The sequence below is a fragment of the Diabrotica undecimpunctata genome, chromosome 8 (assembly GCF_040954645.1).
Source record: "Diabrotica undecimpunctata isolate CICGRU chromosome 8, icDiaUnde3, whole genome shotgun sequence".
NCBI lineage: Eukaryota > Metazoa > Arthropoda > Insecta > Coleoptera > Chrysomelidae > Diabrotica > Diabrotica undecimpunctata.
In genome coordinates, this window is record NC_092810.1 from 33,431,100 (window position 1) to 33,449,731 (window position 18,632).

At 34.3% G+C, this 18,632-nt stretch overlaps 1 protein-coding gene across 3 annotated transcripts in view; it reads right to left on the reverse strand.

The window, feature by feature from the left end:
- Positions 1–18,632, reverse strand: part of LOC140448356 (uncharacterized) — a 173,521-nt gene that overhangs the window by 18,721 nt on the left and 136,168 nt on the right. The window contains exon 2 of one of the 3 annotated variants that reach the window (XR_011951695.1): positions 12,037–12,153. The exons of the other annotated variants lie outside the window; for them this stretch is intronic. The gene's annotated coding sequence lies outside the window, so the exon portion shown is untranslated. The remainder of the gene's footprint in view (positions 1–12,036; positions 12,154–18,632) is intronic. 3 annotated transcript variants of the gene reach the window in all.

The window sequence follows — 18,632 nt, forward strand, 5'->3', positions numbered from 1 at the left end:
GCCTCCTTCAGAGGTGTGGGTTACCACACGGGGCTTAATCTTTGTTTTTTTCATTTTGCCCTTTGTTTTTCAGCCTTTGAGGTTTTTTCTATGTGCCAGGTTGCTAACGATTGACGCCAGAACCCCCTTTTGGAGGACCTAGTATTCAGCCGCCCACTCTGGGTCAGACGCTGTTCGTAGCCGTCCACTCTGGATCAGCCGCTACTATTGATTTTATACAATCCCTAAAATCCAGGGATGCCACTTCCGCCATCCACGCCGTACCGAAGATCTTCTCCGCCGTGCCTACCGTTGTGGTCTTCACCTGTATCCCTAGGCAGGGGTCCGTGTTATACCCCACAGAACTGGGTCCCAACCTGAACTTAGTCATCTATTCACTCCGGCCTACTAAAGTGATAGATGTCCACCCCCGCGGCTTGGACGCGCCAGGTTGGAGTTACCCACGTGAGCGACAGAGAAGATGACTCTGTGCTCCATGAGCCAAGTTAATGGGCATGTATGATTCCATACCCAAAGGTACTTAAGTAAATAATGATATAAATCATAGCAAATAAGAATACCTATTTGGCTGGATTAAAAAAATAAAGGATCGGCAAGCTCAACTTTCGCGTGAGCCGGAATTTTAAAGTTAGAAGGAAAGGTAGATAATTGTGGTAAGTTATTATTATTTTAAGTTATATTATTAATATACAAGATATATTAAATATAAGATGAGAAGCTATTTAAGAATTAAAGGTAATGTTTACCACTTCTCATACATAACATGCTTTCAATTGACAATTTTGAATATTGAAACATAAATTCAATTGTTGAGCAAAAGAACGATTAATAATGATCATTTGACTTGCGGAGTCCAGAAGAGCTCGTCCAATTATGGACCGACCATTAGAAGCATAGACATTTACCAATGCTGTAGGTAGCAGTACAATGTTATTTTTGACTAACGTTGCAGTTAATGAAGTTTGTGACAACAGAGAGTCTGAAGGGCTAGTAACTAATCAGCTCCAGAAGCACCAGTATTTACAAAATTAGGTCGATTACATGGATCGGCAATCGAACTTGAGAATTAAAATGAAGATAACTATGATGAGATTTATCACAAGTAACATACCTTTGCAGTGATTTGCAATCTGCCGTATTATAATTACTGTTTAAAAAGTTAACACAAAGTTTCTTGCGTTTAACAAACTGACACCTAACTTGAGGTGACAGAGACAGAATAAGAATAGTTAGAACAATGAATACAGCTCGGTTTGTTAAAAACCCAAACCTGGAATGATTTGAATTAAAATTATTTGAAGGATGTACAGCAGATGCAAGTGTGACTCTATTTATACTAGGATCATTTTGTTTTTGATTTATTTTAAATTTATTATTTGGTTCAAAGAGATTTAAATTTTTTAACATGGAATGAAGCTTCTGCAAGAAATTGAAAAAAATATTCTGCAGTAGGAATAACTTCCGGTTTTCTTTCACTTTCTAAAGCCCGTCGTGAATTGAAATCCAGAATATTATTAAAAACTCAAAATTTACTGTTGGATCTAGCTTTAAATTATTAATCAAATCAAAAGTTTTGCGAGTAGATATATGGGAGTGCTTTTCGAAACGGGTTTCTGATCCATCAATGTTTGGTACAGGGAATAGAGTAATTTATATTTGTCATCATATGCATTTTCAAGAATATTTAAAGCAATATGTAAATCTTGATTAGGTACGCTTAAGGAATCAATCATTTCCAAAATTATCCAATCATTATCACGTAATAAACCTTTAAGATAATAGAAATTTTCGCCATCCGATTGTAACTTATTTTTGTTAAGAACTAATGCTGAAAAAAAGATCGATAAAACTGGACCAGTCCTGGGCTAAACCTGAAAATGGCTTGATATTAATTTTAGGTAATACGACATTAGATACAGCGTTTAATGAAGTAGTATTAGAAGTAAAACATTTGATATTTTTATTTTTGATAAGCAGTTCAAAATTTGCAATACATGTTTCAAAACGATCAGTGACTATTATATTTTCGGCTGGACCGTCCGAAGAAACATTATCTTCCTCAGTGTTAGATAAAGAAGCAATTTCCAATTGAATCTGTTGATAGGTATCATAATGACTTGAAATATTTTTAAGTTTGACGTTTAGTAAGCTGATTTATTCAGAACCATTCAATTCTTTTAAGAAATTTTCAATTCGAGCTAACTGAGACTTGCAACCATGTCGCTTATTTTGTAAGTTGATTAAGGACATGATTGATTCCAAGCAGAACTATACACGTATATATTAGTATAGAAATAAACACATAGAACAGTACAAGAAATAAACAAAATCCTGTAAGCAAATGTAAGCAATCGGTTATAAAGAAAGTAACAAATATTTGATTGGCATAAAACGCGGCAATCACACAAATGTGATGGAACTTTGAGAACCAGATGGCATCATGATTAAAACTGTTTCAGCAGGTATGAGCTATAAACATATTCTATTTATTGCACGTTCATTGAGATTTGATGATAAACAAACAAGTGGTGATAGATGTAAAATAGACAAGCTGTCGGCCATTAGATCGTTTTTTGATAAATTTATAAAAAATTGTCCAAAGTCATACAATTTGTCAGAGTATACAACAATTAATGAGATACGCTATCCCTTCAGAGGTAGATGTAGCTGGATACAATATCTACCCAACAAACCTGCTAAGTACGAGCTAAAAATGTGTGCGTTATGTGATGCTCGAACATTTTATACCGCCAATTTAGAGATATATTGCGATAAGCAGCCAAGTGGCCCATACGACGTATCAAATTCGGCCTTTAACGTTGAAAAAGGTCTAATAGAGTTCATAGAAAGTATGGAAAGAAATACAACAACCAATAATTTTGATACCAGCATTCCGTTAGCAAGATATTTGAAAAATACAAGAAATTCCTCGAGCTTTTCTTCCACATAAATCAAGAGCAGTTTAATCTAACATTTGTATTCCAAAAAAATTATATGTGAATACCTGTTATGTGTCCCGTAAAAGTAAGTCAGGTCATATTATTATCGTCTAAGCACAACGAAAGTAAAGTTGGCATGAATACTAAGAGACCACAGTTGATTTTAGACTACAACCAAACAAAAGAAGGGGTTGATACTGTGAATAAATTATGTTTATTTAAAAGAAGACATTTTCTCTAAAATATATCGATGAACTTGATAAACGAAAACCTTCATACACGATCACAAATCAAAACACTTTCACGTGGTTAACCGAGTTCCTGTTCAGGATGTATCTGAAGCAACCAGTTCCTTATCAAGAAGACGAAAATCCTGCTAAATGTAGTAGATGCTACAATTGTTACAGTGAAAAAATTAAGTCGTATACGTATATGAAATCTACAAAATGTCGTGCACTCACTATGTCTACAAATTGTAGTGATTAAATAAATTAAAGTTTTTTTATATACAGTTTATTAAAATTAGTTAAATTAATACAGCTTTTTTATTTTTGACAAATAAATAATAATACCGTCAATCAATAATTAAAAAAGGACTTCGGTTTTTTATCGATAACTGAAATTTTGAATTCAATGCGGGTTCCGAATATTTTTTATTAACGAAGTTATATATTAACTTATATATTAAGTTCTGTACCATCTGTGAATAAGTCAAATTTTCGTAAAAACAAGATATCTCAATGTTGAAATAGTTTTCTTTCAATTTCGTGAAAGGGTGAATAAATATGAATAATTGAGTAATTTAAATTTGCAAGAGTTTACTTGATAGGAGCCCGTGAATATTTGGATTTGAGTTATGGGAAATCAAATCCTAACATTTGAAGAATTCTATACAGTTCTAACATAAATCGAGGCTATTGTCGTACGGCCGTAGCGTACTCCTGGTTTTCAGGGGTTTCTGGACGATCTACGACCGCCGCTCTCGAAGAGGATCTCAAGTTTCGAGAGTCCATCTTCGTATTTAAGGAGTTGATTGAGATACCGGCCGCTACGGACAAGAAGTTCCGCTGAGCCTTTGTGGTAGGTGAGGGGACACCGGCAATCAAAATTCTTCAGTTCGAGCTTTCTTACAGACAAAATATTCTTACACTGACTTAATATGTATTAGAATTCTGATGCGTGGTGTATATCTCAAGTTCCACAAAGATGTCGGCCTTCCCGCTTCGTGTAGCCGCGTTCCCTCTCCTCGAGAGAGGTACAAGAATGCCGGCAATGTCGACTCTTCCTGCTGCCAGTCGCTTCGTATACCTACCTTTTTGTTAAGGATAACCATTATTGGGTATTATTCTTCAATTTTGGACGTCTTTGACGATAGCAGGATATTGGTTAATTAATAAAACTCAAAGGTAGCTTGGTAGTGCACCGAACCAACAAGGTCTTACGGGGCTAGTAGTGTATGACGACTGGATCCCGATCGGAATATGTGCTGCTCTTTTATACACATCGTGTTTGAGAATTTTCAGCACACTTCCGCCGAGAGGCCAATGACAGCGCAGTTAATAACGAGCGCTGTGGTTGGCCGGCCAAAGTAACAATCTTTGTCGTGAATGGTTATCTTGACGACACTATCCTTAATTCTTGTTCCTTGTGTCCCATTAGCACAGATCCGATGATCTGAATGATCTGCAGCCACTTACGCCTGGACATTTTTTGGTTTTCGAGTCGTGAAATAATCCGATTCCTGAACCCAATTTAGATCATTTAAGTCTTAACAAATTAAGTCGTTGGCAGCTACTGCAACGTATCCAAAGCGATTACTGGAAACGTGGGTCTTTAGAGTATATTAACACTCTTCAGCAAAGACACAAGTGGACAAAACAGTCTCCTCCGGTTTCTAAAGGGGATCTGGTAATTATTAAGAATGATCAGCAAGCTCCGTTGCAATGGGAACTTGGTCATATTGTGAACATCTTTCCGGGACAGGATGATGTAATTCGCGTTGTCGAAGTCAAAACTTCTCGCGGCACGATGAAAAGACCGGTGGTCAAGATTTGACCTCTTCCCGGCAATTAGGGTAACTACCTTTTTTTTAATTAGGTTTAAATTTTGTTTGTTTTATTTTTTTTTCTTTTTCTCTTACTTTGAAAACATTCGTTTTGGCGGGGTGAATGTTCGGGAATTCTTATTTCATCATCATCATCATCATTGGCTTTTACAACTCTTCGTGAGTTTTTGCCGAGTTTACTATTGCCTTCCATTGATTCCGATCCTGTGCTATTATTTCCCATGGCCTTACTTCCATCTTCTCCAGGTCTTCCCTGACTGCGTCTTTCCACCTTTTTCTAGGCCTTCCTGTCGATCTTCTACCATCTGGTGTTTCCCAAAACACATTGTTAATCAGTCTGTCGTCATCACTCCGTACCACGTGGCCTGCCCATCTTAATCTATTGGCTTTTATGTATCTTACGATGTTTCCTTTCCCGAAGAGAGTCTCTATTTCATTGTTGTATCTGCTCCTCCATTCATTTGTCACGCATATATAATTCGCGGGATTTTGCGTTCCCATACTAATAGCTTATTGATTTCTTTCTTTCTCAATGTCCATGTTTCACTTCCATATGTCACTGCTGGTCGTATTATGGTTTTGTACATTTGGATATATATTATATCCTTATTTCTTTATTTTATATTAAATATTATTATAATACTTAATTTATTTCGGGTAGAATAAGTTTTAGATTTTAAAAATTATATTTCCTTGAAATGATGCAGAATAACCTTATATGCTTATTGGTCGCATTTTATTCAAAGCGCGATATAATATGATTTTACTTCGATGCACACAAATCGCTCATATATCCAAATGAACATGCCCCAGTGAGTAGATTTTAACCGACAAGGTATGACTTCACATCCAACATTCAATGAAAAAGGTTAAGAATTCGGAACGTTACCATCCTCACGGTATCGTCTCGCGTCCAACAGGACCAACAGAAGGAATTCATTGAAGGGATTGAGCAGTTATGAATTGAGTAGTCACATATGGGTCTGCATAAATAACCAAATCCTAAAGAACGCCAATTTAAGGTAAGCAACTTTGTGCATAATTTGTAGAACCATATTATTTGAAATTCAATCTTAAATTGGATGTAGTTCTGCATAAAGGAACCAACCCACATTTTGGCAGTTTTGATATAATGAAGTTTTCGATTATAAAAATTAGTGTTCTATAAAATGCAAAATAGAACCAACCTATTTATGTGCATAGTCACGCCATCTGTGGGATAGTACCCTTATGCATACAGTAAAACGCGGTTACAGAATTCTGCATAAAGGAACCAAACGGGTTGGTTCCTTTATACAAATTTCATACCTAGTTATTCTATTGTTGGTTCCGGTTGTGTTTACATAAACCGATATCTTTCAGTTACATTTTAAGTGTTAACGAGTGATATCATTATGTCTGTGTCCAGAGGACGATATATGGTGCAGCTAACACAAAAAGAAAACAAAGATGAGGTATGTAATAAGTATTAAAAGCGTGCAAAAATAAATTTGTTTAGATTACGTAAAAAATTGAAACCTAACCTCAATACTTTTTAGGAACCTACCATTGACGGTGATAATCTGTTACAAGATTCGGGTGATTTTTCAGAAGACACCGATGATAGCATTGCTGAAGCGAATTATGTACCCTCTTCATCAGATACAGAAGATGAAAATGCCCCGTTGGAAGATGTAGTTAGCAATCAAAGTACTTCTACAGGCAGACGGCCAAAGGATCGAAACGCAAATATAACAATCAAACACGTGATAGCAGGAAAAAGTTCAAGAACACCAACAAACCTTACGTAAATTATAGAGGTATCCATGTTAATTCCAAAGAATTTGAAAACTACGTGTGCAAGTGTAAGAATAGGTGCAGTAAGATGGTTTCTGTGGAAGAACGAGAAAAACTGTTTAAGAAATACTGGGAATTAGGACCATATGATTCCCAAACAACTTATTTAGGTACACTAATCAGCGAGGAACCAGTCAAGCGTCATTATGGAGTTAGTTCTGGTGATCGGGCGAAACAATTTACTCGAGTATATAAAATAAGTAGTATTAAGGTTTGCCGGGACATGTTTGTTAAAACGCTCCAAATATCAACAAAACGTGTTAATACCGCTCTCGTGAAGATTAAGTCGGACAGTATAGTTGATAAGAGAGGAGCGTATGGTGGTTATAATAAACTTAGCAGTACACGTTTCAACGAAGTTATTGACCACATAAAAAGACTTCCAAAATATAAGTCTCATTACAGACGGGAAGAAATGCAAGATGCTGAGTATTTAGAAAGCCACATAACTATTGACAAAATGCATTCTTTGTATTCAGAAGAAGTGGAAAATCTAGTCAGCTATCAAAAGTATAAAAAAAATTTTTATTCAAATTTTAATCTACGGCGTAAGCCGTTAAAAAAGGACACCTGTAATCTATGTGACAAACTAAATGCTGCTGTAAAATGTGCTAAGAGTAACGATGATAAAGAAAAGTTTTTGCAGGAACATAAAATACATTTAACTAATCAGGAAGAAGCAAGAAACAGAATGAACAAAGACATGCAACAGGCAAAAATCGATGACAGTTTAGAAGTCCTTACGTTTGACATGGAAAAAACATTACCCTTGCCAAAAATTCCCACGAATATAGTTTTCTATAAGAGACAGATATGGTTTTATAATACTGGTATCCATTCATGCAAATTCAATAAAGGATATTGTTATACATGGTTAGAAGGCAAAGCTGATAGAGGAGCTCAGGAGGTAGGGTCTTGTTTGCTCAAGCACATTGCGCGACATGTTTCTGAATCCACAAAACATCTCATACTTTGGTCAGATTCTTGTGGTGGCCAAAACCGAAATATAAAAATTGTACTAAAGTTAAAGGCTGCATTGGAAAATCATTTGACATTAGAAGATATTTCATTAAGGTTTTTGGTTTCCGGACATAGTTTTTTAAAAAACGACAGCGATTTTTCAGACATAGAAAAGGCATTAAAGTTACAGAAAAGAATCTACAGTGAAGACGATTACATAAATATCATAAAAAGCTGTCGTAAAAAAAATCCCTTACAGGTTACGAAAATGAAAACGGAACATTTTTTTGAGATCAAAGATACAGAAAGGCTTATCACCAACCGCAAAGTAGATACGTCTGGAGAAAAAATTAATTGGCTTCATTTGAGAGAAATAAAAATTTATAAAGAAAAACCATTTGAATTATTTATGTCAAAAACACACAGGGAAGACTATGTTCAAGTAGACATTTCAAAAAAATCAAAAGGCAGACCTTCTTTAGATAACACAAGGAATATCTTTTCGCCATCGCTAACTCAACTGTGGCCTACGGGCAAACCAATATCGCCCAAAAAGCTTGAAGACATCTCATCTTTACTACATCTTATTCCTGAAGACGTTAAGCACCACTATACTACTCTGACAAGTGATAGTAATGTTGAAGATTATCTTGATGGTTACGACGCTAATTTAGATTTTGAATTTGACGGATAATACATGTTGATTTGATAAATAAAATATTTTGCCTTCTAAAGTGTTACTTTTTATCCATATTGAATAAATATCAGAGTGGTTCCAATATTTAAATTTTATAATCCAGGTATTCACATTATGCAAAAAAGAACCAAGCCACATAACAAAAACAAAATAACATTTTTTATAATATGGTCATTAAATTATCTTAGATTTACACCAATAAATTAGTTTTATCCATAAATGAACGCTTAAATAATTCAAACTGCCCTACTACATTTTTTGCAATTTAAATACATAAAACCTGTCATAGCTCATTTTCATATATTTTGGGTTGGTTCTTTTATGCATAACTACATCCAATTTACCAATTCGTTTTCATATTTCCTACAATTACTATTCATAAATTAAAAAAAAAAAAATTTGTACCCTTAAAAAAATATTTTAGTTAAAAATGTAATGTCTTTAAATAGAGAATTAAGTTCTCCTTCAAATGAGGTGTAGCATTATACCAATTTCTATTAAAAAAAATTACCGGTATGTCACTACACCCACACCGGTGACGTGATCCCTACTCCATGTACGTTATAAGATGGGTATTTTATAACAAAAATCGACCTGTTTCAGGATTTCCTTCAAAACTCGACGATTCTCGAAATAATGATAATATTCCATAATTTAGCCGTTTACTGTATATTCATATTTCTATTCTATTCTAAAATATATTTTTTTGGGATACGATGTATTATGTTACTATGTTGCAAAATAATATTTTATTTTTTTATTTTTCTGAAATAAATGATTTGATTTAATTATCTCAAGTTTATGATTATTTAGAACTCTATATTAAGACTAAATATGTATCTTTTGAATTTACCGTGGGTGGCCAAATTATTAGGGACACTGCATATATTTTTGTATTTTCTACTTAAAATTATTTTTTTGACCAAAAAAATTGGTGTTCATATCTGTATTTTACTTGGTAATTCTTCTGGTATAACTATTAAAATTTTTGATAAGCGGCAACACTGGCAGACTGCTTATCTATAAAATAATAATTATTGTTGCATCTCAGTTGGTCATCGGCTGTCACCGCAGTGAGGTTTAAAAATATTTGCAAATCGTTTTAAATTGTTTTTGGTCGGTTTTCGTGTCAGATATATTTAACAGGTAAGTAATATTTGTTATTTAGTAATTTTTGCTACATTTAATGACACGAGTTTATTTAAAAAGATTGTTTAAATTCAAAATTATTTTTTTAGCATGGGCAAAATTGCAGACTTGTCTCCAGGGAAAATTAGAGAAATAAAAACATTATTACTGCACTCGAGGCTTTCCCAGAGAGTTATATCAACTACTGCATGTGTTTCAAAGTTTGTAGTTAATCGAATAAAAATAAAAATGAATTCAAACGAGGCATTGGAACCGGGCCGTGTTGAAAAATGTGGCAGGAAAAGGATTACTACTCCTCGTACTGATCGTAAAATTAGGGATATTTGTCTCCAAAATCGTAAAAAGAGTGTGACACATCTGACTACGATGATTAATGATAAAGGAATTAATGTTTCCAGAAGGACAGTACGACGACGACTGGCCGAAGAGAATCTGCTAGGTCGCCGGCCTATGAAAAAACCACGGCTCACCGAAGCCATGAAGAGAAAGAGACTCCAATGGGCCAAAGAACACCGAAGTATGACTGTTGAAGACTGGAGTCGAGTAAGTATGACTTTTTTTAACGAATGAAGTTTGTGAACAGCGAATATTATCATTTTTACAGGTATGCTTCTCCGACGAATCAACATTTCAGATTTTGGTGGATAAAAGTGCGTTTGTCCGACGACGTCCTGGGGAGCAGTTCCATCCAGATTGCATTGTGGAGAGAGTAAAACATCCGGTGAGTGTCATGGTGTGGTCTGTAATCTCGGCAAAGGGTATGGGACGCTTATACATCGTGGAAGGGACAATGAGACAGGACCAGTATAAGCGAGTACTTGAAACTCGGGTACTGCCCCAGCTCAAAGAATGGTTCACTGGTGAAAAAAATTACATTTTTATGCACGATTCTGCACCGTGCCACAAAGCCAGGAGTGTAACTTCATATCTGATCAAAGAAAATATTGCAGTTCTGCCCTGGCCGGGAAACTCACCTGACATGAACCCTATAGAGAGCATGTGGGAGTTAACCAAACGGGAGATCGCCAAAGATGTTATCACCACGAAGCGGCAGTTGATTGAAGCTCTTATTAGAGAATGGCATCATAACCCTAACTTAAAACACAACGCAGGAGTTTGTATTCAGAGCATGCCCCGACGCGTAGAAGCTGTAATTGCAGCAAAGGGTGGCATCACTAAATATTAAAATTAGTGATATTATGTTAAAAAAAATTTGCGAAAAAAATAAATGGTTTTACTAACAAAACTTAATGTTTTTGTGACCCTCATTTCTCAATCTCTTATACAAAAAATAAATGCAAGCCTTAAAGCAAACAAATTGCAAAAAAAAATCAGTAAAACTAAAAAATTAAGAAATCTTTTACTGTCCCTAATAATTTGGCCACCCACTGTAATCTATACGTTTTTCTGCTTGCGGCATAAAGTGCTGTCGAGCGCCCACTCTTGTGATTTTTAAAAGCGCACTCACCCGAGGGTTAAGTATAAAAAGTTCAAAACATTTAGAGAGCAAAACAATCTCTCAAGATATTAAACTTTTTTTGTAGCTTGTTTTATCCTAATTACCATGTCGACTATTGACAAGATAAGTTTATTTTTTTACAATTATTTAAGTTTTAAGTACCAATTTAAGTACAAGTAACTTTCTGGTAGAAAAACACAAAAAATACAATCACTCTAAAAAAATTTGTTTACCTAACAGTCGAATATCTGGATTCTTAACCTCGACATTATGATCGTTTTTGATATTCTCAACGTAACTTTTCATCTCTTTTTCTTTGTCTGGCGACGATCTGTTAAAGTTTCTGACGGTAATGGTTGTTGGTTTATTAAGAAACTTTTTGTTCGACGTTTAAATCGTTTTTACCAAAGCCGTAAGTGTCAATATTTTGATAAATTATCAGCGTAAATTATGTTTGTTTTGTATTGCTCCGCCTAGTTTTATAATGAGCGGTTTGTTGATTCTCACCTACATAGTGGTTGGAAATATGGAAAGTATATGTTAATAGTACAGAAACGTGATTTGTCATAGAACACAGCAAAGCAATTATTGCGCACTTAGATGTATCGATTATGTCATATACAGTGAAGGACAAAATTAAGGAATAAATAAACTTTTTCTAGAATAGGCAACTTTAGATACAAATTCCGAAGCAGGTTGATTTTTGATTTTAAAGTAGGAAGATATTTTGCCTACCACATAGGATATTGCTATAAGGGGTTGAAAATTGGGACAGAAGTTACTGGGGGTGGAGATAGGGCAATCAGAATAAACGATACTTATGCGGACGGCACTCAGGGTTTATTTGGAGAGCTGGGGTCGTGGATAAGTTGAATGGCAAGGGGTCGGATTGGGGCAATTACAAAAATGAAACGCAAAAAAGGGTACTTACATGAATCTCCTAGAGAAATGGGTAACATAAAACAAACAAGAAGGACCTCTAGCTATTTAAAATGGAGGCCGCTTCGAGAGCACCTCCTGCTGCATGAAAGAAAAGGGCTCTTCTCTCCTAAAAAACACAAAAGAGAGGTTAGGAGACTTTTCTAAAATAAATAGACAAAATGGTTTAGAGAAATAAATTAAACATTTATTGTTGTCAACACAAACAGTTAAAAATACAGATAATACAAAAATACTTACGATATAAATAGTTACAAAGATTTATACCAAAAATAACAAGGAAACACTTACTTGTCCTATTTGTTTACAAACTCTGTTTACAAGTGGGAGATGCTACAAAACTTACAAAAAATTCACTAGGAAACTAAGTTCCTGTAGCTGGCTGTATACCATGTATCACAAAAAATTTTTATGTCAAAATTTTTAGTAAAATGTATAAATAAAACACAAAAACGGGTTATAACACAAATACAGAACGTTTTCGGAATGTAAATTCCATCATCATTTTCAGGCTACACTGATGATGGAATTTCCATTCCGAAAACGTTCTGTATTTGTGTTATAACCCGTTTTTGTGTTTTATTTATACCTTTTACTATAAATTTTGAAATAAAAATTTTTTTACAAAAAATTGTTACGGGGCTATAAACTGTGGCAGAAATAAATCATTACAAATAAAAAAAATATCTTTAAAATAAGACTATTCACATAGGTTAACCTTTTTCTAGAAACAAAACAAACTAACTGTCAGATGTCAATATTAAAACTGATAATAATTATGACAGCTATGGCCACGCCTTAACACAGATAATTCTAATTATTACAATTTCTTTAAATTATGGAAAACATGATGATTATGAATATGAATTAGAAAAAACAATGTCCATCTTTACTTTAAAATTTAAACACAAAAAAGTTATCTGAGTTGCACTGGGGTTGCAAACTAGACTTCATTGGAATTTCTGGGGGTAGAACTGGGCTTAAATTCTCTGCCACATGAACAAAAAAACTTCATATCACACTGCGAATTATTAAGGTTGGAAGTTAGGGCACTGGAACACAATTTTGGGAAACTTTTCTCCTTAAAAAACTGGAACAGGTAAAACTGAACACAATGGCAAAATGTGATTATCTTTCAAAATCTCACTTAAACTGCAACTATACATTGAACTGCTACTACTAACTTCCACAAAACTACTTATTTTCCATGAAAAGGGACGAAGAACGAGAAAAAAATACAAATTCGACGTAGAATTTGGATTAACGCTGGAACAAACCGCTCTTGACTACGCCTCAGCGAGAGTGTCGCAATTATCTTTCCCTCAAAACTTTCTCAGCAATCTAAATGGATGTTTATTTGAAACACATATATCGAGCGGCTTAACTATCAAAGAATGCCGAGAAAATACACATCTGTGAAATATAAACAAACTCTAAAATGGTTTATTATCGACTCGGCGACGCAAACAGGATTGAAAATACATATACGAGGGGTTTTCAATATATACCAAAGAATTTAGAAATGCTACAATTTTTATTTTTAAATTAAAATTTTTTTTAAAATATACAGATTTGGATATTTTTGAACGAAACGGAGGATTTTTAATACAATTGATGAGATCCCTTAATAGTAATTAACTAGTGTAAATTTTAATATAGGTCACGATATTTTTAACTAATTCCTTTATTCCATTTTAATGCCTCTCCTTTGCGGTCGTAGAGTATCGACTGTGATACATCGAAAGCGTTGTTCCGTCTACCGATTTTTCCTGAAACTCCATTTGGGATATTCGTGATTCTGTATTTTTGTGCAGATAAAAATAAAGTTTTAATAACAAATATTTTGTTTGTGTTTATTAGATATTATTTGAACTGTTAAATGTATACTTAAATACATTTATTATTCCAAATATTTTTCTAATTACAAATTTAAATGGGTCTGTGATATACCGAAATCTACCGATTTTTGGCGAAGGTATTGCCGATTTAGCAATAACTCCATGGAACATCATTGGCCACGCAAACACGTTTTCTTCTCAATATAATGCCATAAGCTGAAATTAAATTAGTGTGTCGAACCATGTATACAATCGAAGAAAAAGTACAAATTTTTAAATGGTGTTCTGAAGCTACTTTCTTGTGGCACCTTAAAGTAATTACTATTTTAATGGAAATAAGCCACAACTAAAGTTTAAAATAAGTTTATTGACGTTTCAATTAACACTTCGGAAATTGTTCTCAAAATACAAACAATAATAAATTAAACAAATTTTGTTTTTTGTTACTTGGTGAAAAATTCTTCTAATAATTTAATTTTATCTGATTCATTTAAATTGACAATTCATGCATATATAGTACGTCCACTCTATCTTTTCCCATGCATGAAATTATTCACGAATTTCTTTTTGTACTAGGTCTCTTTTTTGCTCACAGAAACTAGCACTACAAAATTAAGCCGCTTGCCCATAGAAATCACAAATTAACACTAGAAAGTCGGGCTTAGCATACCTACCTGGAAAGCCCGAACGGATCATTTTGGCCCCAAGTTCCTAAATCAATAAAAACAAAGTTTAGAATTAGCTATTTATTTGGGAATAAACAAAAAATAAAAATAAACAGTTTTAAGAAATTATATAAACTCTTGACGATAGAATTTGATTTAATTTTTTAGTTTCGTTTTAAACATTTGGAACACCATACAGTTTGCAGTTTTTGGCATTTGCCACACATTGCCTTGTTACAGCCGTGGCACTCATTGGAAGTATGATTTCCTTTACAAAACATTTTTAACTGACATTTTTTTCTTTTTTGGCTAGTAACAGTGCTGGTGGTTGGTAAATCCGGTGGTGCTGGGTATAGTACCAGATTTCGGGAGGCAAGGTATGGAGCCCGTAATTCTTCACACAGCTGAAGAATAAATTTACGATGACTGATTTTACTTCCAGTAACTTCTTTATAAATAATCCATGCATTTATTGCTCCTAAGTTAAGAATGTTATAAAACAGGTGCATTGGCCATCGTCTTGAAGCAACTTTTGTAGTATAAAGACGCGCCATTTGGTCCACTACATCAACCCCGTATTTTGTTTTATTATAAAAACTTACTGTTTGAGGAAGTTTTTTTCCATCGAGAGCAACATCCACTGATTGATGTAATGAGCTCAACAAAAGCACATTTTTGTGACTCTTTCCTTGTTATGCAGTAAGTGTTATCTTTTCGTCGCTCTGGAATATATGGGTAACATATAATTCTCCTTTTTTACTCTTTGCGCTTGGAGGAACTTCTTTTCTGTTGCGATTCAAAGTACCCACAAGACTTGTTGATTTTTGTTGCAATGCCTTGGCCAATTTTAACAATGTAAAGTAGTTATCTGTCGTAACATTTTTGCCCTTTCCCAGTTGATTTTCCATTAACCGCAAAACAACATGTTCACCAACACTTGTATCTTTCTTGCGTAGATGATCAGTGCCAGTATAAGGGTAACCATTTACAATATATTTTGATTCCACGCATGTCAAAAGCCAAAATTTTATGCCAAACTTATCCGGCTTATTTGATATGTACTGTGTGAACGGGGACCTGGCTTTAGAAGGCAGTAGTTGTTCGTCCACAGTAAGGTTTATTCCCGGTTTGTAACATGCACCACTATTTTCTATAAATCCATTCCAAACCGCAGAGGCTAGAGCAAATTTGTCGGTTTTCAATCGTTCAGATCTCGTTTGCTTTATGTCAAATCTGAGATATTTTATAATATCCTTGAATCTGTCTCGTGGCATAGTTTGCCTAAAAAACTGAGGACCCCATACTGTTGACCACAAGCTGTTGGTTGGGAAATTTTTGGCACCGTAGACTCCTCTTGCGTACATAATAGCAAGGGCAGCCTCCAGTTCTTCCAAAGTTATAGTCCATGTGTCATTTTTCAAACATCGATGTGCTTCTGCAATAGTGCATTCTTTTATATGACGTAACATGCTGTCGTTGATTATTAGATGCCAAGCACTTACCACACAATTGTTCCTTACGTTCCTTTTTGCATACGACGTAGGACCTGATTTCTCTCGATAAATGTTGTGCTTAGCGCGGCGTCCTGTAATGAGCAAACATTCAATGAATATGAAGATACTAAAAATCATAATCTTACCAGGTACTGATCCAGAATCAATAACTTTCCACGTTGTTCCGTCTTTCGATTGTTCGGTGTCTCCGATTGAAATAGTTTTTCCTTGTTGACCTCTTTTTCTCTTGTGACTTGGCTTAGATGTACTTGGATTCACGATAAAATTAGCTGACTCGTGCTGTTGAGTTGTAGAAGCAGTGTTTACATAAATTGGTGAGTCTTGTACAATAAAACTTTCTAACTGCTCTGAAGCATCAGAGTCACTTGAATCATTATTTTGTGGTGGTACGTATTGTTCATCGTCTGACTTATTATTTTCTGCAAATTCAGATTCACCTTCCGAAACATCTTCTTGTATTTTTCGTATTTCTTCAAGAAGTTCAAGCTCTGATAGTCCACGACGAGACATCTTTACAGTCGTCTTGAATTTTCACAATTGAACGAATGTTTCAATATTCTAGAAACGAGAGTCAGCAGAACCTAATAAACCGCTCAATATATTCAAAATATTTTCAAGGAACAAACAGTATGTAACAAAATACGTTCTAGGAATAAACGTACATAAACATAATTTTATCTATCCGACAGAAAGTTAAAACAAATCGTCAAATTTCCGAGAAAACGATAATAATTAATACAGGGCCAGTTTGGCCCCTTCAGACTTCTATGGTAGGTTTGTTACAAAATCCATTTAATAAATTTAGTAAACAATATTTTTTTGCGTTAAATAAGACATTGTATCAAAATATTAAAAGTCATAAAATATGAAATTATTATTGTGTCAAGTAAAAGAACTACAATAACTTCAAATCGCAACAGGGGCCAAACTGGCCCCTCCAACTTTCTAGTGTTAAACAATATGGCATGTCTTTGATATACTCCATTCGCTTAGCTCGGGCATATTTTGACAGATTCATTGTCGGAAAACTACAACACAACAATTCCTACTTCTCAGTATTAATAGCTCAAGTATACTACTATTGCAGACTTCTTTCTTTGAAAAAAAGAAGAATCATTCTAAATAGTTGAAGTGTATACTAAACCCATAACATTTTGGGTAGTATATATTTGAAAGATATATTTTAGTTGTTATAATTTAACATAACTATTCGATATAACAACGAGCTCTATCAACTGTATAAGGAAACACCCCTGTCAGACTTCATTAGAATACAAAGATTGCAATGGGCCGGACATGTGATACGAATGGGAGAGGATAGGCTACCAAAACGAGCACTGAACGCCAGAATGCAGGGAAAGAGACCAGTTGGAAAGCCAAGAAAGCGCTGGGAAGACACAGTAAGCAGCGACGCACAAGCACTTTTAGGAGTCCGTGTATGGAGAAGAGCAGCCACAGACAGACAAGGGTGGAGGCAAAAAATAAAGGAGGCCAAGGCTCATTTTGGGCTGTAGTGCCGTAGAAGAAGAAGAATTTAACATAACTATTTATTATATATGGTGCAAATAAATAAATATTGATTGTCGGTAATTTGTAAAGCTCTATTTTATATACTATTGAGTTTGTTTACTATTAATATTGGCTGTAAGTACGAGTGCTTGGCTGTATAGTAATTTCCAGCCACTTCGAGTCTGTCAAAAAGTAACTAACTTCGCAAAAAAATAATTACTAAATTCACTAGACAGTTCGGACTGGAGATAGCGAACCGAGTATACCTTATTTACTGTAAATTTTGACGTTTATAATTTTCATTGACAGTGACATTAGCTCATTGGTCGTGCTTATTGATTCATTTGAATTTATTTTTTTTTGTTTTTCAAATTATGTAACTAACTTGTTATCTTTGGGTATGTCATTTGAATTATATATTTTCAAGCATAATTATTGTTAGAACGACTAACTATTGCTCTCTTAAATTGATTACTTTCGGTAAGTATTTATTTTTAACTTTTTATGCTAATGAGAAAAGCAATATTTTCTAATCTACAAATTGCCATTAAACTACATGAGTCTGGCTATAATTCCGTCGAACGAAAACTTATTTGTATATTTCTGAGATTACCTATTATTATTATTTTTAAGATATTCCTGGAAAAACGCTAAATTCCCATGCACAGTAACTTGTGTTGAATTTATATGAATATTTTAAGTTAGTAATAAGTAATGAAGGACTTTTGGCGCCCCTTACATCTGTTTAAGAGGTAAAATATAAAAATATCAAATGCATGTTTGTTAATCAGTTACTATTACATAATTATTTTTTAAGAGAGTTTACGCTGCTTTAAAAACATCACAGCGGCAATATACTCGATAAAAAAAGGAAAGAAAACAATCCCGTTCTTTCAAAACCAGGCAAAAATAGACGTCGTCTTAAAAGTAAGACGACTGATATGCACGAGTCATCAAAAATGGCAGTACGGAATACGTTGTATGATATATACCAACAGAGTAAGTATTGATTTCTTTAGTGTGAATTTTATGATAAACAAGAACCTGGGTAGGTACTTCAAT